Consider the following 26,576-nt stretch of genomic DNA (forward strand, 5'->3'; position numbering starts at 1 on the left):
TTCAGCACACGCTTTTGCTTGTAATTTGGGCAGCTTTGAGATTTTTGTTGGCAGCATCCTCTGTGCAGGCCAGGAGAGCCCAGGAGCAATGGTGGAAGCGTGGGCTGTGGCTGACCCAGGGCTACAAGCCATGGCATGACCCCTACATACAGCAGCACCTTACATAAAGAGGTGTTAGTGCAGAGCACACACTTCCACATCTGCCCAAACCAGTGCAGCCACAGGGTGGTGAGGGCTCACACAGACCCGGGGCTGCTCCTGGGAACAATGGCAATTGTGTGCTGGTCCAGCTGCTGCCCTCAAGCAGCAGGGACCCTAGGATACATGGAGTCTCCCTCCCCTACAGTACCCACCCAGTCAAAGGAGCTCTGCTGAGAAGCAGATCTCTCATGGCCACCCCCTGTGTGAGCAGCCCTGTGAACCCATTCCAACTGGCCACACTAACTAAAGCCAAGATACAGCACCCAGACTTCCAAAATTGTCTCTGAATGCACATATATACACAGCCATGCTGTTTTGTTAGAGGGTTTATGTCCTCAGATACAAAGAATTCATCACTTTAGCCTCAGCCTGCACCATAGCTATTCCCTCACAAGCGTCCCATGTGTTTCTATATAGGCTGGTTGTAGTTGCAATACATTTTAATTAATTGTATGCACTAGAACTGGATTTTATACAAATTCATTTTTGCAGTTTCCAGCTCAGAACAGCCTTTAGTCAGATTTTAGAAGAAGTTCAGATCTCTCCTGTTATAAATACAGGTCACAATAAATTGAGGAAAATCGAAATGTCTTCTGCTTTTTTGCAGGATGGAAATCCTTTTTACATTTCATTATGATAAAGATGATTATGGGAAAAAAAAACAGTATTTATTTTTAAATTTGTTAATTTAAGCTTTACTTTAAACTTGCTAGCAAAAAAGCCCAGAAAAACCAACTTTACTTGATTTCATTAATTACAATATTAACCTTTAAACCATCATATGTCATCTACCACTAGTTTTACTACTTCTAAAACATGAATACATGGGGACTGCCAGTGTCCCAGTCTCATACAGGAGGGGATGGTCAGTGGGGTGAGCATACATTCCTGCTGCTGCCAACCCATTCTGGTCCCAAGCAGCTGGTATGAGCCAAAGTTGTAAACATCAAGTGAAGTAATCCCTGCAATGGCAGCTTCTAAAAACTCAAGAAAGGAATCCCAAGAAAAACTGAAATAAAAAATTTGTATATACACTTCCCAACCTTAAGTTTTCCACACCTCCAGACCGGTTCTCATCAGAGGGCTACCTGTATTCCACCTGCATCTATCGGCATCCAAGATTCAAGGGACAGAAAACCCAACTGCAAAGACCATGCAATTCTTCATGCAGCTCCTTGCCTACCCTTTTAGCCAGAAAATGCCAACTAATAGACGCTCACACAGGGCTGGAAGCAAGCCCCCCTAGGCACTGAGGCACCATCCAGAGAGATCTGGGTGCAATGAGACCACCACAGCTCATGGGATCAGTCAGATGGAAACTCACAGAGCCAGAAATGGGAGCATCACAAACCATAACTCCTTCAGAAAGGAACATTTCAGAAGCACCAGAAAACAACCCTAGAGTTGTCTTTTTCAGGTTTTAGTGAGGAAGGAGATGAGTATACCACATAAGGGGTCCCCAAGGCTGCATCTCACCTCAATGAGACTTGAAAAGAAACATTGGTAAACCAACAAACTTCAAGGCTTACTATTCCCATTAGGATTTAAGGGCTTCCTGAGGGAGGAATTCCCACCTAGGGTTAGACAAACATATGCCTCTCAATTTCTTAAAGCTGGGACTGGATTACATCCATCTCAAAAAAGAAGCAGCTCAAAGGTCCAGATAAAAAGGTGCAAGCATACCTTTCTTGCTGTGCAATCTCAGCTTATTGCTTCTAGTCTACATGGGAAAAATAAATCCAGAGACCATATTGCCTGTTTTGTGTTTTAATTAAGTAAGTGCCTGGAAATAAGTTATAGGTTTTTTTTCGACTGCTTTCTCTTGCTAGCTGCCCAAAGACAGGCTTTTCTATAACCTTGTCATGGATCAAGTTATTAATAAAATACAAACAAAAACCGTACTGGCACATAAGCTAATTAAAATGTCTCTACCAATTTCACCTTTGCTTCTCTTCTCAGAAATGAATACATCCTCCTTTGACACAACCCCCTGTATTCTGTAATCCCAATGGCTCTCCAGCCATCCATGGTTATTTTGCTATTACAGTATATGGTGTTTCAGAGAGGCTTTGACAGTGCCATTTCCTTACCCCACTCCCAAAGATGCACAGAGTGAGTTCCATTCATTGTGGGAAATTTGTTTATGTCCAATTTACCCAATGCTCTCTGCAACAATTTTGTTTTATGAATAGCTATTGTTAGCCTGCTGCTGTTCGCTCCTTGGAAAAGGGGGTTTGAGGGTTTGGTTTTCTCGTTGGTTGGTTTTTGTGGCTTTTTTTTCTGCCAAAGTAAAATATTTTTTCAACCCTTCAGTGTTGTAAATCCATGTTTAGTTGCTGTATTGTTCTTGCTGGTATAGCAGTCCTTACAGTGCCATGCTTTGAATCTTTGGCTGGAATAGAGTTGATAACCTACTGATGTTTTTGTTATTGCTGAGCAGGGCTTGCACAGCAGCAAGACCTCCTCTTGTGCCCACTCTGCCCTGCACCATCCCATTCCAGTGTATAGGCTGGAAGAGGGCATGGCACTGGGAGGGGACACAGCTGGGACAGCCAACCTGCACTGCCCAAAGGGATACTACAGACCACATCGTGCTCGGCATGGACACCCAAGGAACAGAGGGGAAAGGGGGAATGTTCATGGTCATGGTGTTTGTCTTCCCAAGCAACTGTCATGTGTGCTGAGGCCATGCTTCCCAGGAAGCAGCTGGATGTCTGCCTGCTGATTTGAAGTAGTGAATAAATTACTCTTTTTGCTTTGCTTCCGTGTACAGCTCTTGCTGTCATGATTAAAATGCCATTATCTTGAGCCACAAATCTTCTCACCTTCCTTCTATTTCCTCTCTATCTCATGAGAGAATGCAGGAGTGAGCAGCCATGTGGGTAACTGGCTGTTAGCCAAGGCTAACCCAGCACAAGGCCACAACTGCCAATAATTTTCTTCTTGACCTCCTTCTTCTTCTCTTGTTATCTTCTGTTTAATTAATCTAATTGAACCATATTAATTTAGCAGATCAAAGAAATTCTTGACATAACAACTGACTCAGCATCACTGCATGCTTGGAATCACAACAGATTTACACAAAGTCACTGGCTGAAGTTGGATGTCCTCCTTAGACCAACCTCATTCTCTCTAATCCACAAAATAAAAGTAATATTTTAATTTCTAAGAATTATTTCAGGCAATCCTTAGGACATGATAACAGAAAGAATATCAGAACTGCGAGATCCCAATTGATTCAGGGGGTAGTAACTCAATCAAGTTGTGCTGGATATGTATGATGGACTGGGAGGGCACTGGCAGATGCCAGCCAGATGAAGGACCCTTGAAAAGCTGTAAAGTTGCTCATATCATTGTCAAATGAGCATAAAGGCATGAATGAACCAAAATTACTTACTCAGGCACTTCAGAGTTGTACATAACCACATAGGGCACAGGGGAGAGGGTGGCTGGATTGCATCTTCAGATCTGACAGTGATTTGCTAGTGACTTCAGGAAAGTCATTTGAACTCCATCTGACTCAATTTTTCCATTTGTGAAATGGAAATCAACATGCACTTCCATTTTAAGATAAGTGAAATACTCAAGGCTGGCAACATCATTAACTCTAAGTAACTAATAGCTATTAGTACCTGGTGTACACGATTGCCCCCGAAGCGGCTTTCCTGGGGGTACGGGGGAAACATGACTTACAGCTCAGCACAGATAACAACTTCATTTCAATAGCCCTTCTGAAAAGGGCAATGTACATGCTCCTAAATGAATTCCACACCCCAAATCAATTCTGTGCCTAAGAAGAAAAAAAGTATCCACTGGAAAATAAGACAACATATTCCAAGACGGCTGTTTTATCTATCTGATATGTTTCCTGCATCTTGTGGTGATTTACTGTAATAGGTAATAACTAGTGTACATTATATCTAGTTTTTAATAACCACATTTCCATTATATTTCATTTCCCAAAGGGACTATTTGTGTTTTTTCATATCTTTTAACTGTAAAACTGTAAACTGCTGTAATCAAATACTGCTTTCTCTTGTATTCTGGACATCCTCTGTTGATTATAATCACTGCCTGCTGAACTTACCTTCAAAACGTTAATCAGAAATTGAAATAAAAATTGATAATATTACATTATGTACTGCCCCATTTATTCACTCTTCTTAACACAGGAGACTCAGAATATGAAGAAATAAAGGAAAAAAACCCAGAAAAGTCAAAAACAAATAAAATAAAAACAAAACAAACAAATAAGTATGAAAAAGACAGTGCGGGGGATGGGGGGAGAAGGAAAAAATACCAACTCCAAAACCTGGCTTTACAGAAGATGAGAAATAGAGAAAACCATTTAAAAAAGTGAAAGCACATGCTGTTGAACCTGGTGTCTGTAAAACTCATTTTAAAGTATATTTTAAAATAGCACATCTGTATAAGGTACACTACTTTTTTGGGAAATAGTGACTCAGTCCCACAACCACCTACCAGCAAGACTATGAGAGAGAGAATGCATTTTAGAAGGTGTCAACAAAAACAAGCATGTGAGTGTATAAATCAAGCTGTAAAGTCAGCTGGATTTTCCAAAATGAATCCACATTTAGGGGAACTGATAGGTTCAGAAGGATGCCATAACTGAAAGAGTCACTGGATACTACCTGATAACATCCACAGTGACATTTTTAGAGATTTATATGTTTCCAGCACTAAAACAATGCTGGGCTGGGAAGATCTGAAATCCTTGGTCTAATTTACACCCAGCACAAAGGATGCATGCATGCACACCCACACCCAGAGTGTTTGAGTTTTCTCTGCCCTGACACACACTACAAACTAACAAAACAAACTCCAGTGTGGTCCATTACTTTATCTCGATCACTGCAACCTAAAGGCTGGCTGTTAACTGCATCCAGAAGAGCGAGACACAACCATGGCCTTCTTGAAAGTAATGACCTCCTGAGGAAAGTGTTTTAGTGGAACACACAGAACTTAACTCTCTCAAAAACCTCTTTCCTTTAACTGGACACTATCACCAGAAGCAACTAATATTTCTTAGCTTCCTTCAGAAGAAAGGCATGAGCATTTGCAAGGAAAATTTGGGAAAATTGTACAAATGCAAAGTTGGACAGATAAATCGACCCAGCTGGAAAATAAAATCAATGAGCTAAAAGCATTATTAATTGAGAGAAGTGGATATGGGCAGAGTCAAAGCTACTGACAGAGCAGAGGAGATAAGGCAGACTAACCATTATCACTAAAAGTAAATAACATTGAATCAGCCCGATATGATCAAAGGAGCATGTTCATAAGTACTGGTGATATTACTTCTGAATTTGATTTATTTTATCTTAAGTCACAGTGTATATCACTTTAGCAAGCCAGTTCCTTCCAGGTATCCACTGGATCTTATCAGAAACAAGACTGGATGCCCAGACAGTAACAGATTAAATGAAAAGGCCAAAAAAACCCTAACTAGATAGAAAGGCATTATTAACTCAGTGCAGCTAACAAATCTCCTATATACAGAAAAAGAAGCCACTATCATCATATAGTCTGGCCAATCACAAACACAGGGCATGTATTTACCCTCTAGAACATGGATTAGCACCATTTCCCACTTATATAAAAGAAAAGACTTCAAATGGTGGCATGTTCCTCACCTCCCCATTAAACTCTCTTCCCTTGTCCTCTCCCATTTACGGTTACAGCATGCATACTGAAGGAACAGCTGTAGAACTGATGCCCATGGAGCACGGATCAGCCCCCAGGAAGTGCATGCCTGTGTATCAGCACTGACTTTCTCCCAGCCTGATGTGTCCAATATATTTGGCTTAAATTCCTGCTTCAAAAAGAAAGGTCTGTATGAAAATTTTATCTCATGGAAACAACAATGGGGTAGGTAGTATTCTTCACTCTAAGTAAGTATCAATCCAGACACCTATTAGAGAGGACCACAGTGCTGATTTCAGGATGAGTTCCCAGCAGCTGCTGAGGATTTATACTCAATACTATTTATCATCTGCAAATGGGTTATTATACCCAACACTCCCAAACTGTGCACTCACATAATACTCTTGGGTTACCACAGTGTTATAAAGTCAGTTGCAACACTTTTACCAAAGCCGACCAAAACTGACTGAAAGAAGCTCATTCACTGTCATCTTAATAGTTCTGCATAACCTACAAGAGCAGTGGCAGTGTGTTCCTCACCTGGGAGGTGGATGCACTCTACTGTAATATAATAATTCATCTTTTATTTTTATGATTATAGATGCTAAAATCCTAAATAATAATAAAAAAATTTAGAACTCCCCATAAAGTACCCTACAGAAGCAAAAGCACTGATAATAAGGTACTTACAGGATATGGTTAATTATCTCATTTTATTTTTACTACTCAATAATGTTTTCATGGAAATTAGAAAGGATACAAATTCTTGTCAGACCTGAAATGACTTGTAAAAATGTATAATATTCCACTAACATTTTTGAAAGTCTGAGACTCCAACTGGCAAACAATCTGCCCTGGTTTTGTGGCTTTCCTAACCAAAAAAAGACCATTAAAAATGAGTGCTGCGAACTTCATAACTATGCTGTGTTTCTTGTCATGCTGGGATTAGTAATAGCAGTGCTATCAAATATTACTGTGCAATAAAACCTGTGGTTTGCATTTAGATTACATTTGATTTCTTCATGTGGAAAATGCATGCTCTAATTTTCCTCTTACAGTAAAATTGATAATACATAGAATAAAACATCACAGCAGATGACACAGTCTACAAGGTAGGCATGACTTGTTTTATAGTCATAAAGCTTGTACTTCTGGCTGTGATTTTATGAGCCAGGCATATGAAAAAAGGACAAAAAAGATATTTATAAATAAAGGCATACAAGAGTAAATAGGAAAGGAGACGAAGTTACAGAACAGATTGAACTGGATATAATCAGAACCAAACAGCTTTCAGAAAAACTGCAAACTTAGCACTTGGATACCTCACCAGTCAATAACATAGGTACAGCAGCTTTCTATAACAAAATAAAGCAATTCTAGGCAGGAAGAAAAGGAATGTAAATAAGACAGGCAGCATCCTCACCAGGCCAAAAAAAATTTTTTTTTTTTAATATATTCTTTCAAAGCTCACAATATCTTAAATTAGCCTCTCACCTCCCCCCAGCTCCCACAAAGTTGATATCATCTATCATTATTTTCTTTGTAATAAGTAATCTTTCAAAGTATTAATTTCAGTAGTATCTTTCACAGCAAATTTCAGAGAAGCTTCTACAAGCATCTAGGAACTTATTAGATAAAAAAAGGGAGGTGTACGCCTCACATGGTCTCCATGGGGACATTGCACATGGCAGAAGCTGTGAACAGAGCACTTCCATCACAGGAAGGCAATGAGGAAGAATTATACAATAACGAACAGAGAGCTCATTAGCATGTAAAAGCCATAGCCCTATATATACTGCCATATTTCTCTACGTCACCGCATTAACAAATTGCTGTTTATTAGCCATGATTTACTGAGTCGAGCACAACAGGACTGGGCACTAGCTGAGGCAAAGCAGCTGGATGCAAAACTAATGCAAACAGCTAAGAGGAGAGTGATGTCTTAACTGCTTCTCTGCATTGCTTGATCCACCAGCCAACAGATGAACTGATTACCCACTGTTGCAAAAATTTCACCTTTTGCTACACTGCAATAATTCCTGAATAAATACAAAACATGGTCAACCTTGACATAATGAAATATGAAGAGCTGCAAAATGATTCCTCACCTCCACCAAAGATGGTGCTGTCAGTATTTAGAGAAATTATCTTTTTACAATGCATTAGTGTTCTTGTATTCAGGCCAACCATGAAAAATCACGAAGTGCAAACATATTCCTTTTTAAATGTTTACATCCACTTCAAAGTACACATTTTTCTTACTACTACCATCATGCTCTCACTGCATTACCTTACTCTGCTGAATTCACAGCTCTTTCCACTGCAGTCTCACTGTGGGTGCACACCACAATATAAAGAAACAAAATCCAGACTGCACAAAGCCAATGATAATGCCATGCTCAAAGCTCAGGAATTCATTAGAAGCATAAATTCCCAACAGGGACCACCACCAGTTAGTCTCCCCACGATGCTCAAGCCCAGACTTGCATCCCCTTGCTTGCTCAGGCTTTGCATCTGGCTTTAGAAGTGCCAGTACCAGGAGAAACACACTTTAACTACATGTTATAAATGACATGCATTAATGGCTTATGGACTGTTACACTTCTTTGCTTTTTCCTTTTAGTACTAAAGGGATTTTGCTCAGGAGAAAAAGAAAAAGAGGAATCAAAGCTTTGGACTTGTTTTTTTCTTGAAAGTACCAAAACCCCCACAAACCTATAGAAGAAAAGTGCAAAATGCAGCAGCTCCTAGAGACAGCAGCAGATCAAGCTTCTTTACTGTTTTAGTATGGTTCTGAGCCCTAAATTTCAAGTTCAAATCAACCAAAATTAAAACTCACTGCAGATTATCAAGTTTCATGTATTTTTTCACTACCCTTATGCAAAATTTACTTTGGCACAGTACAGGAGTGCATTATTAATCAGCACAGATTTGTTTGAAAAAGCAGATTCTACTTATTCAGAGGTAGGACTGACTCCAAATCCAGACTTTCTTTTCCACATGGAATGTAAGTGTATCAGATTTGATATTTCATTTTTCAGCTCAGCTGTGAGGGACGAGCTGAACTTTGCCTACGTGGTAACAGAAAAAGAAACCACAGCATTTAACTTTTTTTTTTTTGGTGGTTTCAGGTATCAAAGTGAAAATGTCAAATGTCTCTCACCACACCCATTACAGCAAAATCTCAGACCAGTTGAAGACAATGACGCTTTGCTATTGGCATTAAATGAATCGGTCTCACCCACCCATGACCAAAAAAGATACAGCGTCATTTCAAAATCACAGTCACTTTCCTATCAACTTTTTGCAGCATTTTCAGATTTATACATCCTCTTTTTATTCTGATGTTGCAGTCAATTAGCAGCTATAACTAAGCAGATCTGTGCAGTTTTAGCATGAATTCTTTAAAATCACTGATCTTTACAAGCTACTTTGATGAAAAGAGAGAATATTTACCAGTAACTATTAAGCATGAAGTTTGAGGAAACAGAAGCAGCTTGTAGGAGGATTTGCTAATGTAGTTTATTGCTGTTGCTTTTCATATCTGAAAAGATACTGCCTCTGAAGTCTCTGGCGAAAACACAAATAGATATTCTTGGGAGACAGTACAAGCCAAATGCAAGCTACAAAATCAGATAACTCGGTCTTAAGGATTTCATCACATAAATCCACTGATATCTCAACAGTGTCGCACCAATACACATGTAATATCAGAATCTAAGTGTCCAGTGATGCTGAAAAAAGAGATGGTGGAGACACATAAAGATTTTTACAACAGAAGTCTTCCCCACAAATGTGTACAGGAAACCTAGAGATGAAATCCCCCACAAGAAGATACAATACCAGGCAGTGATAATCTCTCAGTGGTCACAATAGGCATGTTGAAACAACTAGATGGAAGAAAAAGGCATCCATGCTTGAGTGATTCTGCAGAGCAATGTGCCTACACCTAATACAATGGAAAACCTATTCAAGAATAGCTAATCTTGTGAAACTACGACTGCAGAAAGCTGTTAAAAACAGTGAAAACTGAAAATTCTCTGAATTAAGTGTTCACTGAGCAAGTTAAAGCTTTAGGTAGGCATCTCTCCACCTATCCACCCACATACCTGAGGGTGGCATCCATGTGACAAATTGCATTTAACATGCACCTGCACTCTACCTAGTAATCCATCCTCATCTTGGCTACTTCTAGCATTAAAATCTCCAAGATACTTTGAACAACTGCCTTCTGCAAGGAAGAATTGCTCCTCAAAAGCATATTGTCAAGAAGCCAGGAAAGATTTAGGTTTAAGTATACTGCTGTTCAACATGGATAGAAATAGGATCTTTAAATTCTTAGGAAACAAGGTTTCTATGGGTTTTAAGGACCATTACTATTTCTAAGAGACAGAAATAGAGGACTTCTAAAAGCAAAACTCATAGTTCAGTCACCAAGCAGTAAGCAGCTTGGTGATGCATATCCACAGCTGAAGATGGGGCCAGGTAGTGAAGCCCTCTAGATACTGACAGAGTGGTAACATGCACAGCTACTCTTGGATCTCCTACAGCAAAACCATCATTCCTTAAGCCAGACAGACCCATCACATGCCTGCTCCCCTGAGACCTGAGTCCATACAACACCAAATGGAGGCTTCGACAAGGGGAACAGACTCTTTCATTGTTGAACTTCAAGAAAATCTACAGTGTTTTGAAGGTGTAAATTAAAGGTGCAATAAATCCACTGGGGAAATGCTCAACTTTTCCTCAAAATACTGCATCCACTCTCATGGCATGGCAACTCAGGGAGAAGCAAATATTCACTTCTTGTCTCCACACTGTGTGCTCTGTGGCAGCTCAAAGATGTGCCTGGAGTAGTATCAGAGGTCTGCAGAAACCTCCATCCATTCCCGCAGTACTAAGAGTGCACCTCTTTCAGCAGATAGTAAAAATCTCTGCCTCAAGATGAGAGAAAGAAAGATGGAAGTTTGAAGGCCAGTTTATTATTATTTCAACTTTGGCTGGACACCAGGACTAGACCCTAAATAAACGATGCCAGGATATATGCTCAGAGTTAGCTTCCCTTGCAGTTCTGCACAAACAGAAATCAGCAGGAGTCCAGCATGTAGAACGGCTTCCGAATCGGGTCATTAATCTGTACAAGCAGAAAAACCTACCCAAAAAACACATTAGCAGCCACTGCACTCCAGGTTACAAGGCTGAACTATCATGCAAATTGATACACATCTCTTGCCTCCTCGAGCTACAGAGGAGGGCACAAGCAACCTACAGGGGAGAGAGCACAGAAACCTACAGATGCGCACTCCTGGTGAGGAGCAATGGAACAGGACAGATTTATTCAGTGATGATAACATGGTATTATTTTTTCCTGCAACAGCAATGCAAATTATTCAAAGATGGTCACATCCTGAAATGGCTTGGCTCTAGAAATATGTTCATTGCCATGACAATCTTGCCAACTTAAATGAGCACACAAAACCACAAGGGCAGAAGACAATTCAAGGTTTTAAGTAGACAGAGAAACACAGATTAGTCACTAACATTTTTTTCCATCTACTTGTTTGATGATTTGTCAATAAACTAAGTAATCTCCACCTGCTGTTCAGTCAATAGCTGATTAGTTAGATTCCCTCCAAGTCCTTCAGGAGGACAGAGTCTTGAGGTCTTGCTTTCAAGGACAGATCAGTAGTTTTTTCATAGTTTTACAGCATGCTATTCCTTAATAGCAATGTAAATAAAGCAGAATGTAGAGATCTTTCCATTTCAAAGCTACTGTAAAATGTAGAAGGGATTTTACTTTGTGCTCAAACTAGAAATCTTTTTTTCTTTTGTTTTTTAAATACCAATAATATTGCAGGCATGAAAAGATTTCACTCTTCTAGGCCCTAGACAAAACCTAACCCTCGCTCTTTAGCAGGACAGACCCAAGTGGGACAGAAAGACATATCTCCCAGACACTGTTTCTATCATAAAAACACCCATTATTTACATTGGCCCAGGAAATAACCACATACAAGTCATGAAACAAGAACAGCCTTATGTTCATCATCTAAATTCATGACTATATCATCCACGAACAAAATCTGAGTTAACACTGGCTGGCAGCTCTTTGGGAGGCTGCAGGAAACAACAGGGACTAAGGAGAGTAAGAGGAATAAAGGGCTGGCTAAGCAATGCACCTGCTCCCTTGCTTCCCCTTTCCATTTTGCACAGAAAAATTTGCACAGTTACAACTCTTAAGTGCACATTAAACTTATGCCCTTTTACATTTACATGACTGTGAAGACATTATGGTGGGTATAAAATACTATACTACTATTTAGAAGCATTTCTGCACTACCAGCTGGTGTAAAAGAGCCCTTGTGCAGTTAGGAATTTTTCTTTTCTTATGTATGATAAAAACACAATGATGAGTTCTTTTCAGAAAGCATGTTTAAGTAAAAAGAAAAACACCTACTAATTTATATGTATATGTATATAAAATATACAAATTACATAAACTTATAAACACAAGTACTTATAAATATATATGGATATACATATAATTGGTACATATAGAGATAGTACACATGTATATAAATATAAAAACCCTATTGAGAACACAAATTGCCAAGTGTGTGTAATGGGACAACTCCTCTCCTATTCTCACCAGAAGCCCAGAATCAACTCTTGAAGTAACAGTAGTATAAATTCTGCTTCACACAAGAGAAAAGTCAGTGAACAGAAGTTTGAACTGTTCCAAGTGAGCCTGAAAGTTGTTTATTCACCAGAGTTTGAATCTGTTGCAAATGGTTCATTTAATTCAGCCTCAGAGGCATTTGCTCTCCACTTTTCGACCTCAGAAAGCAGTAACCTTGCTAAGGAGGTTAGATGCAGTATCACCAGTTCAGATCAAAAAGATGCCAATGAACAGCTGAGACTTAAATTTATACCCAGCATGGTTACATGGACATGAAAAAGGAACAGTAGATGTAATCGGTTTCAGCTATATCATGTATTTTTGTCTGTTCTTAAAGAATTTCAGGATGAAAAATATTAAACAAAATCCTGAAATTAAAATCAACCAGGCAAAAATTAATCTAGCTGCCAAGAAGAACTAAGGCTTTATGACAAGCACAGATACATATTCAAAATTAACTTTAAAAAAGCTTCTAAATTCAACTAATGTGCTATAAAATGACAAACACACATATTATACGAACCAATTATAAAACACTGCAGCAAGCATTAACTACATGCACAGATCTTATGAGCACCCTGGGAGCAGGACAGTGGACTAAATAAAGTCAAGCAATCTTGAAATCCACAGATGCTACATTTTCTCTGTATCAAAAGGGTGAGAGAGGTGTACAAAAGGTTCTGACTTTTAGCTCTGAAGGAGAGAGAAGAAAATACTGCAGATACTTGGAGTATCTGGAGGTTTAGTCCAAATGCTGAATATTTACCAGAAAATTAAAACTACTGAAATCCTGCAATATCTGCTTTTATCAGAGACTCACCCATTTCCAGAAAGATGACAACCATTTATGAATCCATTTCCGCAAGAAAACTACAAAAATCCTTTGGATATGCAATGTTCGGTATTCAATATTTGCCACCAGCCGACACTGTTGTTAAACAAAATGGGAAGCAGCCCTCAAAGCATCCAGATAGAAAAGCGAATCGTAGCCTCCCTGTAAATCCTGCAAAAATACATCTCATTCACTTGTGTGGATCTCTTTATTGCAGTTGACATGGGCTTGCCCAGGGGACTAACTTGTTGTTCCATAAAGATCCTTAAATAGGCACTACTGATGAAACATTTAATCCAAGCCCTGGTATCAAATGGCTGCTATTGCCAGTGACAGTGATAGAAAAATCTATTTGCCAATTAAATAACTGCATGCAAAGCTATGACTGTTTATTATACCTTTTAACATAGTTCAGCTGGTTTGGATCATATCCAGTGAGCTTCATATTTTACAAAAACTGCATTCCATATAACTCGTAAGTAACGTGCTTTAAGCCTTCGTTTTTTAAATACACCCTTTCACTCATGTTGTTATGAAATGTTTACTTGGGCAAGGGAATACATTTTACACAGAAATGCCACTTATATCATTCAACTATACATATATATTGCGTTGGACCTCTCTCTGTTGATAATGAAATTATGATTTATGCTTAGAACAGATGACTGTATTTTAGTTATTGGGAAAAAAAGAGCACTTTAAAAAGTCGCTGTGTTTACTTTAAATGCTAAGAATGTACAAAAGCTATTCATTTTTTGTAAAACTAAGGGAATACATTTTGATCCCATGAGTCTAATAAAAACTCTGCATAAACATAACAATAGGGAAAGCTAAGATGAATAGTTGAGATGAACACTTAAGTCTGGACTTCATTCTGGTTGGACTTCCACCATACCAGGAAACAAGAAAACAAGTGAAGGGGCAGTAATTAAAAGGGATTTAAGATTAGTGGCAGCGTTACACCCACATGTGGAACACCACTAAAATAGGACAAAGCACTCAGTTTGACAAGGCTGTAATTTAATAAAGTACATAAGGGTGCAAGTTGCAGCTCAGAGAAGTCACCTTTGCTGAGAGCAGATTAAGCATTTGCTTAACTTGAAATAACCAGAGCTTAACAAGTGATTTGTGTCAAGCATGAATATACATCTTTGGGACATAGACTGCATTTTCATTTCTACTTAGTTTGAGAAAAAAGAAATTAAGTCATGCTAATGTATAAAGCAGCATTGAATAAAAATGGGACACAAGGTACTGGAAATGGCAGAACATATCTGAAATGAATCCCTTTTCATAAACAGGAAAAAAGACAGACTAAGGTGAGCTTTTATTTCTCTTAATCACAGCAAATTTAGAGTTTTTTCCCTTCATCTTTAAAAAACTACCAAATGTAAGTTTATATCTTATTCCTATTCCTCAATGCCATAAATTTAGTGTGAACTAAGAAAAAAAAATGCTTAGTGCTTCAGAATGAACATTGATTCTTCCACATGTTGTATTAGGATATATTTTACTGCTTGCTACGCCATTTTAAACTTTGCAACTATTTTGTCAGGATAAGTTGTAACTTTTAGTGTACCAGTGTCTGGAGAAAATATTTCCATCTTACTTTATCAGATTATTGAAACAATGTATTATAATTTCTGAAAAGTACTATTTCTATTTTTTCATTTAAGCCTTATTCAAGGAAATTGTTAATGAATTTCAGTAACTATTTTAAAAGTACATGGGCTGAAATTGATAGGAATTGGTAGGAAGGTTCATTGAAGACTTCTGTGAGGTAGATAAACTGATAAGTTTATTAACTTAACTGATAAGTGTGCTGCTCTACCACAGCTTCATGAGAACACAAACTGTAGCATTATCTTTGACTGCATCAAATTTAGCCTCCAAAGTAAAAAAAAACCCCACTGTTTTCCTAGAAAATAAAGCTAATGCTGTTATGCCATATTAAAATACCTCTCTTCCTATATTTTATGGCTATTTATATGGGAAAAAGTCCAGACTGTCAGTGCTTAAAAACTGCATTTGAGCCTCTTTACTTCCTTGATTTCTCCCTGCTAGGCAGAAATTTTCAATCACAAAAATACCTCCTGTAACTCCTTCTCATATCAACTTGGATATACTCAAATTCGAGCACAATCACTTTGTTGTACCAATACCTTCAGAGCAGTCACAACTGGAACCCATTAGGTTTGCATCTGAGCAGCACGCTTTTGTGAAGGACACGAGAAGACAGCAGGACCTGCAGAAGCACTGAGACCCCAGTCCTGATAACATGGGGGTTTGGGCTTCACAGCATGCAGGTGAGAGCCAGCTCTGAGAGCTTGCAGGGGCTCTCAGGTGCTTCCTCACCTGCATTGGACCACAGCCAAAATGCACGAGTTGCAGGAAGAAGCTGTTCAAAAAAAACCTGTACAATTTAATTTTTAATTTTTTTAACTTTTTTTAGTAGCTTTGAATGAGACATTTTTGTGACACATATTCATCAAAATCTCACCTGACATTTTAGACTTTTTAGCACATTTCTTTTACCAGCTCAGCTGTAGCACACATTCAGCAAATGCTTTGGGCATATCTTATCTGGTACTTTCGAAGTTTCTCTCAGATCCACAGTAGCAATCATCAAAACTTTTATTTCATTTTCCTATGATTCTGATCTCTAACAGTTACAATTATCAGTTATTTTCTAGTGTATAAAATATCTCTATGTGCCAAATATATCTGAATAAATATACTTCAATGCATAAACTAATCCTTTTTTTTTTTTGATGTATCACAATGAATACATTGGCTTTAACATCTATTCTCTTGATCAGTCATTTTGAGGTGGTCCACTTTTGTTTTCCTGACTTTCACAAACATGCTTGCAGCCAGTAAGAGACTCTTCACTATGATTAATGGCCTCCCATTGGGTATACAGAGAATTTCCCAGCCTGGTTCCCTTGAGAATGCTCCACTACATGGATTTCTACGCAAAGCTAGATTAAAAGAGGAGGAGCAATAGCTATAGTCCACCTACCCCAGAGCCATCAATTATATACAGTTATAAATCAAAGTTTTCAGCCAGAACAAAGCCTAGTGTGGCAAACAAACAAGGGCGTTCACAGCAAATTGTTTTGAAGCAGAATAAAACTCTTGATAGAAACAATGGGGCAAGCAAAGCCACTGTCAATATCACCATAAAGTTCTGTTGATTTATTAAGAATTAGACACAGTGTATCCAATTACTGCTGAATTAACTTAAACAGAAAGAAGCAAGTGGAAAAATAAGCAAGGAGATGGATTTCTCTTTTGAAAGGAAAAAAATTGCGCAATTCTATATCATAGTTAATTGAAGACAGTAACGCGAATCATAAAGTATCTGTACTTTAACTCCCTGTATTTGTGTTTCTTGGCTTTGGGTTTTAAGCTCTCTCTTTCATGAAACACTGGTATGTCTATCTCATCCATATTTCATCTCCGGTCTGTTTGTTTTCCTGGCTATTTCTGCCTCCATGCCATAGATGATTTTGATCAGTTTGGATATTTTTAAATACCCTTCACGCACAATCTGCTTTCAAACAAGACAGTAGAAAAAAACACTAGGGGACATGGAGACAAAAGGCTGTTAGCACCGCTCCTCACATGTCTCTTCCCTTCTGGATAACGTGAATTATCTGCAGGGGGTTGGGCCCCCTTTTTTCAGACATTGAAAATTCCATTTTTTGATACACAGCAGCTTTTGGAAAGCCAAGGAATATAGTCAAAACCAGTCAAAATTAATGTAAGCTCCGGCCAAAAAATTAGTTGATATTTGCTATTGCACCCAGTCCTCACTGCAGAACATTTTTCACATAGACTCTGTCTCTCTCTGAAGAAACAGATGCTTGTGAAGAGTGCTCAGTAATTTTCAGCAAGTGAAAAATTAATTTTTTACAAAAAACTAAAGCTGTGCAGCCAAAGGCAAGAACCTTTAGGATGACTTCACGTTCCTGAGAGACAAACCTTGTCTGTCCCACACCACCCAGTCCTTCCTTGCAGTACAGTCCTCCAGCTTGCAGCAGGTATCAGCACCCCAATTTTGGAGTAAGATGGAGTTTATGCACCTCTGATGGGGTAGGGTCACACATGAAATACAGAATCATAGAATGGAATCATGTAGGTTGGAAAAGACCTTTAATATCATTGGGTCCATCACTGCCCAGCACTGCCAAGCCTGCTACTACATCATGTCCCCAAGTGCCATTAATGCACAAGTTGTCCAGACCTACATTAATGCACACACAAGCTCCAGTTTCCTCTGCAAATATTTCTTCAAAGAGGCCCCATGCATCCAGAATGCTCAGGCACCGTTCACTTCCTGCCTAAGTAAAGCTGTAGTGAGAAACATGGACCATCATCTCATGGTTATGGACTAATTTTGTTTTATTTTGTCTTCTCCTTTTTTTTTTTTTCTTTTCTTTATGAGGATAAATGACTGGCAAATAGAGGGCAGAATTGACTTAATGTCTGGAGCTCTAATCCCAGCTCTCCTGCTAGCTCTATACCATCTAATTCAAAATACCTAATAATGAAAGTCTACATCCTTCAGCAACCAAATAGAACTGCAGAAGATGAGTTTCTACAAAAACAGGACCAGTCAGTGCATACTTGAATTTCTTTTTCTGTCTCCTAAGTGTATTCATTCTGGATACGCCTTCTCAGTTTTTTTATCTGATCATAACTTTTCCATCAGATTCCCATGCTTGTAGGTATGCACTGCTCAACATTTGTGAGCCTGAAAACAAAAATCACCTTTTATCCTTAGATTTTCTTCCAGATAGCTGAATCTGGAGAAGAGGAAAAAGACGCTCATACGAAATTTTTTTTAAGCTCCTCTTCTAGTGTTAACACAAATTTTCCTTCTGGAAGCCTACATTATTTTCCTGGCAAGACTATCTTCAAGTAAGAGTAACAAAATTTAAGGTTCATGATCCACATATCCACATTAGTGGACCTCTCTTCCTATGTATTTTCACATTAATAAAAGAGACATTTGACAAAATACATAAAAGTACACCAGAATTCCATTAAGGAATTCCACAATCGAGAGTCATAGCCATTCACAAACAACATCTACAGTGACAACTAAAGAGGTGCAAGTACATATTCCATTTAGGTTAAAAACGTCTAGTAAGTAGTTTTCAAATTTTCAAGGAATCCTGAGATAGAAAGTGAAAAATGCTAACAAAAATGCTAATGTAACAACTTTTAAGATGATATGCTATGCATATACAACTCTCTTTAAATCAATTTTAGTAATCACAATTTTGTAATTCAAATGCCTGAATTACACAGAGCTGTTGGTAGAGGTAAAATGATTTTGTTTTGAAGAAGACATCAGCGACAGGTATGATTTAACATACTTAAAAGTAGGTTAAGAACTACATGTACTACTGCTGAATTTCTCCCCGTCTCACAAATTTCTCCATCCCTGTATCATCTGACACTCACCCCCCTATTGTGTCTTGAACTTTGGAAAATACATTCCTTAAGGGAAAGTATGGAATTTTGCATGTAGAGAATGTAGTCCAATCCAAACGAGGTCCAAGCTGATGCTTGTATGCTTCTGATACATGCTAAATACTAAGAATAGAAACCAGCACTGCTTTCACAGCTCCGTGATGGCATTTGGGTGGCTAAAATTAAATGTGAGGTCTATTGATCCGCAGCTAGTTTTCAGTGTCAGGAAAATTCAAAGGTGAAAAAAGAGAATGATGACCTTGACACAAATGTGATTGAAACAATGGACTGGCTGGGAGGAAAATTTGTGTTTTTCCAAAAAGCTGAATGTGTCATCCTCTGAAGAGACTTGTGGCTAGGTGCAAGAACATCAGCTGAAGTGTGACATCAGCCAATTACCTTGTTTCTTTAACACTCATCCTGCAGTACCTCCAACAGGAGGGAAACCTTTCATCATCCTGGTTAGATGTTCAGTGCAGGAGCTCCAGGAAGAAGCCTGACACAGCAGATACAGAAAGTTTAAGTTTCATTGAGTAGACACAACCAGAGGATTTGACTTGTAAAGACAGAAAGTTGTCAGACATACATCATTTGTTATTGAAAATTACAGTCATATTTTGATTACCTTTATTTGCAAATTATTCTGGAAAAGAAACCAATGCACCTATCTAGTTCAAGTAACAACAGGCTCAAGGTCATGCAGAAGAATATAATTATCTTCATAAAAAATGGAGGCAATATTAAAGGCACAGTTCTCTGCATGAACTTTGTGAATGGATGAGTACATCTTAAAAGAGCCGATGGCGAGAAACCTTCCTTTTGCTCACTATATGAAGTTATGCCTGAATCATATAATATTAAGGTAAGCACTGTTTGTAGATGCAAAATTACTTTTTGAAGGGGTCACAAATTCAAACACAGCACCTCAGCCTAGCCCGAAAGCGTTCCCTTTTTTATTACTCCTTTTTAAATGTTTATTTCATACACATTTACCACAGCTCATTTCAGCTGAACAGAACCCCCATGTTTGTGATTTTTGCCTACAAGAATATTAAATTTCTGCACATCTGTCTTCTCTCTAGGGGTTTCTCTAGGGAATATAATAGTCTATTTGTTTTTCTATTGATCTTATATCTAAATACTGTTTTCTCCTTTCAGAAAAAAGAGAGCTGCCAAAGAATCAGTAGTGTCACTGTGAAAATGTTTTTCTTAGCTGGATGAAATGATGGCAGAGCAAGATTGGGAAAAAATATTTTTCAAATCTGTTTTAATAAGCGTACTTCCAGATAGGGATATGCTAGATATTGGTCTAGGCATGCCCCGGGCCTATGATCCATCTTTCATCCTTTTTACCAATTTCAGACTGACAGCTAAATTAGCTCCTGGAAAAGGCTCCCGTAGGCAGTAACCAATAACCTGCCATCCAAGGTAAGTTGTAACAGAGAGAGGCATAGGAAAAAAAAATGGAGATAGAAAGCTGAATTTACATCAGTCAAAAAAGAAAAAAAAATGAGGATGCAAAAAGGATCAAATTGTAAAAAAAAAAAAATTTAAATAAATCATGCTGGAAAGAGAAATAGAAATTGTGATTTAATGTTATGTTAAGCAATAGGTATAGACTGACCTCTTAAGACATGACTAGTCAGTCTTTGAGTTTCTGTAGTTAATAGAACCAGTAAGTTTACAAATACACAACTGCAAATGGAAGGGCTTTCTCTTCCTACAGTATTTAAGCTTACTACCACCTAGTTACTGAGATGTCTTCATCAGGAGAAAATAGCTGGTCATAAAAGGCAAGATATCAACAACCTTTTGAAAGACAAAGCTCATTTTCTTCTCAGGCAAAATAAAATCCTCAGCATGGGAGAGTTCACATTACAGTGCTAATAGTGCACATGTGCTGAATTATTTAAAAAATAATAAAGATAGGGGGAATGACACATCCGCTGGTTCACTGACAAAGCAGGCTGTTTAATATTTGCACAGTATCTATCTGACCAAGAAACTTGAGCTTATTGGAGCTGACACTTAACATAGATTTATGCATGAAAAATAACTGCTGCAAACACTTCGAATAAACTCTTTCTGAAATGGGCTTAGTTAAATCTCAACTTGCATTTTATACTTGCATTTCTGTCATTTTTTTCCATCAGACTCCATTATAGGCAAATCACAGTTTAAAACCAATGACTTTGGTATAGTTAGTGATTTTCTTCAGGGTAGCAATTTCCCCTAATGTTATTTATGGTACAATATAACATTAGAAATTATAATTAAAATTATGGTTTTAAAATAGGGTGCAGTACTCTGTTAAGCACTGTTAACAAAGTTTCTTCTGTTTCATTCATATAGATAGATAGACAGATTAGAATTTCAATAGACAATCCCAGAATGTTAACCTAGATATTGGCAAAAAAATCCCTTTTTGTTTAGTGGGATGCCACGAAACATGACAAACCCATTTTGTTGCTCACTGCAGCTGTGTGTCTGCTTTTGAAAAGCATGCTTAAATTAAAGATACAAAGAAATGCCTGGGGTTTCATTGCATTGCAAATGTAAAGAAAGACTGATTTTCTTCAAAGGAGGTTGATAATAACCTACAAACAGCAGGTATTTTCTGCTACCAGCATGTAGCTGGCATGTCATGGCTAGTACATCTTTAATCATAATAATGAGTTCTGTGGTAATCATGATAAAATATGTTTTAACTGACAATGTTTTTACCTGCCGTTTCTACCCTCTACTGAGAATTAGCCAACTTCTTTTCTGTTTTCAGTCTCTCTAGCTTTAGCCCCACATCTCATTGAGGCAGCTGTACCATTAGCTGGGTTACTACTCTAAAAGGTTTGCTAGTTGTCAACATTTAACTTTTAAATATCAATTTAAATACTGAGAAATTCAACTGAGTGCTGAGAACAAGGAATACGCATAAAAAATAACGGAACAGTCTGGAAAAATAAGGGAAATTGCCATTTCTTTTCCTGTAAAAGGCAAGCAGTTTTTTAACTCCTTTCTAAAAGCAAATATTTTTTTTTTTTCTCCCACAGTTATCAAAGAATCATAGAATGGTCTGGATTGGAAGGGACCTTAAGGATCATCTAGTTCCAACAGCACTGCCATGCCCAGGGACACCTTTACTATACCAGGTTGCTCAAAGCCCCATCCAACCTGGCCTTGAATACATCCAGGCAACCACAACTTTTCTGGGCAACCTGTTCCAGAGCCTCACCATCCTCACAGTAAATAATTTCTTCCTAATATTGAATTTAAACTTAACCTTTTACAGTTTCAAGTCACCACCCCTTGTCTTGTCACTTGTGAAAAATCCCTTTCCAGTTCTCTTGTAGTTCCCTGTATGCACTGAAAGGTCACAATGAAATTACCCCAGAAATTCTCCTGTAAGTTCCCATTTTCTTTTTTGTGCATTTTCTCTAAGATGTTCCCATGTAAAACTGGCATATTTCTCTTGTCTGTTGGGAAAAAAAATAAATAATCGATTCATAGCAAGACTCCCTCTTGTCCTAGACCGTCGGCATCAAAAAAGGGCCAGTCACTCTTCTATCCAGCAAGCATCCCATCCCTCTCAACCCAGTTATTAGGAGCACTCAACTTTTGGTTGGATGGGGCAGTGAACAACCTGATCTAGTGAGTGAAAACCCTACCCACAGTGGGGGGGTTGGAATCAGATCATCTTTAAGGTTCCTTCCAACCCAACCATTCTATGAAATATCATCTTCTTTTAATACAAAAATAAACACATTTAAAAAACCTTCTGCCTTTTTTAATTAAAGAAGAAAATAATAGCATAATTAGACAATTATTACTGAAATTTCACAAAAAATATGGAAGGGAAGCTAGAGAGAGTGATTAAAATTTATTTGAAAGCACAACAAAAGCTGCCCAGTGAAACATCCTGAACAGCAGAACATCCAACACTAAAAGCTAAAACCAAAAATAAACTTAATTCTAATAAACTTCCCCCCTCACTCCCCGCCACCCCGGTCCATGATAAACAAACAAACAGGTGGCTATGAATAAATGCAACCTCTTCCACCAGGCTTCTAGAGGAATATTTGGAAGGGAAATCAGTAGAGCTCTTATGTGCAAACCTAAAATGGCTTTGAGTGCTGGGGACGAACCCAGCATGGGCACTGAGCTTCATGCAGTACAAATATCTGCTGCACAGCCTGTTTCAAAAGCCTGTGCCAGACCTCAGGTACTGGGTTTGGCCAGGACAGAGTAAATTTTCTGGAACAGAGTTAATTTTTTAAACCACAACAGATCATCACAGAAGAGCTCCTGATGTGTGGTTTCATTTTTTATTCTGTCACTGTCCTCACAGTGGTGCCAGCAACTTCCTACCACTACTCCAGAAAAAATTTATCTGACAGCACTTCCAGGGACCTGGGTCTCCATCCCAAACTCTTTTGTAGATGGGAATCAACTTGAGCAGTAATGGTGAAAGATCAGGTGAGATTATCAGAGGTTGTAGCTTGGGCTGAGTCTCCTATTCCATCATCAGTCAGTCCTTTACCTGAGCTTTTACAAGCCTCAGTGTGCTGCACAACATTAATAAAACTTCCCACTGCACAGTGGCAATATGACCAGGGCTAGAGACAACACTCTTGAGTTATTCAGATATAATGGCAGCACAGCTTTCTTCAATACCTCAGGTATTTTGTACAATGTAAGAAATATAAATGCACCATAGCAGCTAAGACCTCTGCAGGAAAAAAGTACTTAAAGACTAAACTATGAAGAAATAAGCATTCCAAATGAGTGCCCATTTCAAAAGCATTTTTCTTTTGCCACTTACAAAGGTTTGCAGAAACCTGCTGAAAGGATGTTTCTCTGTTACAACCTTTAACTCTGAGTTCTTAACCATACCATAGATCATAATATTGTCATTCTTCACTGTCACCACTGCGTCAGCAGCTGTTTTTGGTCTCACAAAAAAGGATTTGACCTTTGGGATGGACAGGAAGCTGAAGGAGCAACTTTCTGAAAAAATAGCCTCCTGTTTACATTTGCCTTGTTTAGCGAACAATTATCTTGGGAGACATAAGTAATAAGCATGTAAGTTTACAGAAGCAGAAGTGTCATTCTGATAGCACTAAATATGAGTGCATGTCAAGCTGTCGGTAACGGTGCAAACTATAAAATGCTGATCTGTATTTTACCAATAAACCCCATGAAAATGCAAATGACAAGACCAACAGCACAGTCTGTCAGAATCTAACCCCTATCTATCAAAATGAGGCTCATCGGCAACGACAGAGAAAACAGCAGCTGCCATTACTTTATGGCACAATTTTTATTGGTATTTGTTTACAATTGTATCTTTAATGCTGGTAAATTCAGTCCACGTATTCTGTGATTCTATGATCTACATCAAGAGCACCAGCAAGCTTCAAACTATTCCATATATATGTCCTAAATATTCTCAAGTACTTTAGTTCTACTACAGTCAGCATTAAGTTTTCTATATATATTTGTGTGCTGACAATAAGTGTTTCATATGAAGGAATCTGAGAAGCAGTAGGGTGAATTATATCCAGTATAACATCTTATGAGTGTTAAATGTTATGTTAATAACTCATAATGGCAGAGACAAAGCAACTCAGTTCTTTAAAATCTTGTATTCTGCTAAAGTTATAATGCTATTTAAACATATTGCAAGTATTTACACTCATCGTCTAGAAAATCCTAGTTTTAATGAAGCATCACTTCATTTTCTGAGGTTTGAAAATATGCAAAAATCAAACATGAAGTATAATCTCTTTTTCCAACTTTGTATTTTACACTATCTTCACAGCGATATTTACTTTAAATATTTTAAAGGGCTGTAAAGGTGGAATGTACAATATCCAATCAGGAAGCCAACCTCAAGAGCACCCCTGAGGGTGTACTTTAATAGTACAACAGAACACCATTTTATCTGCTTGGAAGAAAATACTGCTGTTTAGAGTCCATATAGTCACAATTTTATATGAGACCTAGAGAAAAACTACATACATTATGGAACAGATTTACTGCTATATATGTGCATATCTTTTACATTTGCATGCATTTAATATTCAGCAGGTTCTGTAGACCACCTCTACACTGCGACTCAGTTTGCTACAGGAGAGTAATGACACTGACAACAAACTCATCTCCTGAGAGTACTCAGGCAACTTCTCTTAGTTACAGTAAAAGTCTCTTGAAATACCATCTTAGCTCAAGGGAAAAATTAGCTCTTTATTTACTTAAATTTTAACAAACAACTGGAACAAAGAACACAATGCCAAATACCCATGACTGTCACCACACCTCCCAGGGCAGCATGTTCTCCTTTATGTCATCTCTAACATTACCAAATGTAAATGAAAGAAAACACCCAAATCCTCACTGGACTATTTAATGATCCTGAAATGCAAGAAGAGTAATTTTTGGCTTGCCAACTAAGGTGGGGAGAACACCTCATCAACCAACATACTCAGGGTGCTACAAAGCAAGAACATATGCAATGTTCACAACTATCACAATGAGAAAAGAACACACACCTACCTGCTTTTAAACAGCTACTAACGACTCAAATTATAAAAAGCTCTGTCAGAAGACAGACATGCAAGTCATCTGCCACAGCTCAGCAAAATCCTGTGTGCGGGCTCTGTGGTCAGCATATTTTTTTAAATCCATTTCCAGCAAAAGATGGATTATGAAACATAACCCCTGCATTTAAAAGTCCAATGGGATGGCTGTGATGACACTACCTGTCTTACTTTTTAACACAGAGCATTGTGTTTTGGTTTCCCCTGCCTGGGCTTCTTTTTGCAGCACAGATGTTAGGAATATTTCTATTTAATATTTGGCACGCTTTTTTTTCAGTGAGGAAAATTAAAGACCTCCACAGAATTAACCAATGAACACTTTTTTACTTATAGAACTTGACTTCAACTTTCCATCTGTCTCAAGTTCATCCCCAGTCGGTATGCTGAGACAGCAAAAGACTATGGATTAACCATCCGTCTGAAGAAGCTGAGATAATGTGCCATCCTACACTTGGGAGAGAATAAAGATCCAGCATGACAATCAATGCAGATGTACTCTCATAATGGATTTCACTTACTGGGATGAGTTTTGTTTAAGCACTAGCCGTAGTGATCACTAAATCATTACTTAAAAGTAAAAAGTTCTGTCTTGCCTTCAGCAAAGTACCACACTGAACTTGACACCAGGACAGTGTGAGATCAAACAGTTCATCCCCACTCCACTTCTACTCAAGACTCAAGCCAACTCTCTTTTTCTCTCCCTTCTGCTCCCCAGTGGCCCTCAAGACCATCTCAGGGCATCCAGCTCACCCTGAACAGAGGTCTCCTTCCTCTTTTCACCGCACCACAGTCACCATTGTCATTTCAGCTGTGTCCACTGCCTTCCTCAACACCTTCCTCTCCCTCTGCTCCTGCTCTCTGTTCTCCCAAACTTCTCAGCATGTCACGCTGGGCTTTCTCCTTCTGTCTTGTCATGTCCTTGCATCTGCTTCTTCAAGTTTCACTTACTCTTTTTTTCTCTCCTCTGAGCTCAATTTTGTCCTCTTGTCAGGTAACTGACTCCCTTTCATCACAAAATGGACAAAAACCCCAAAAAAACAAACAAAGCAATAAATAACCCTGTTCCTGGCAAGGTGCTTGCTGCCATCCCATGTTTATTTGGTCTGAGCTCCTTCTCCCAATG

At 38.3% G+C, this 26,576-nt stretch overlaps 1 protein-coding gene across 7 annotated transcripts in view; it reads right to left on the bottom strand.

Annotated features, from left to right (window-relative positions):
• The window catches only part of RARB (retinoic acid receptor beta), a 320,444-nt gene that overhangs the window by 209,936 nt on the left and 83,932 nt on the right, over positions 1–26,576 (bottom strand). Inside the window, exons 1-2 of one of the 7 annotated variants that reach the window (XM_068206764.1) lie at positions 15,539–15,621; positions 13,365–13,547 (exon numbers count right to left, since the gene is read on the bottom strand). The exons of 5 other annotated variants lie outside the window; for them this stretch is intronic. The gene's annotated coding sequence lies outside the window, so the exon portion shown is untranslated. Of the gene's footprint in view, positions 1–13,364; positions 13,548–15,538; positions 15,659–26,576 lie in introns of those variants that run through there. One more of the 7 variants, XM_068206756.1, reaches the window with a different exon arrangement.

Source organism: Anomalospiza imberbis, chromosome 1 (genome assembly GCF_031753505.1).
Source record: "Anomalospiza imberbis isolate Cuckoo-Finch-1a 21T00152 chromosome 1, ASM3175350v1, whole genome shotgun sequence".
Taxonomy (NCBI): domain Eukaryota; kingdom Metazoa; phylum Chordata; class Aves; order Passeriformes; family Viduidae; genus Anomalospiza; species Anomalospiza imberbis.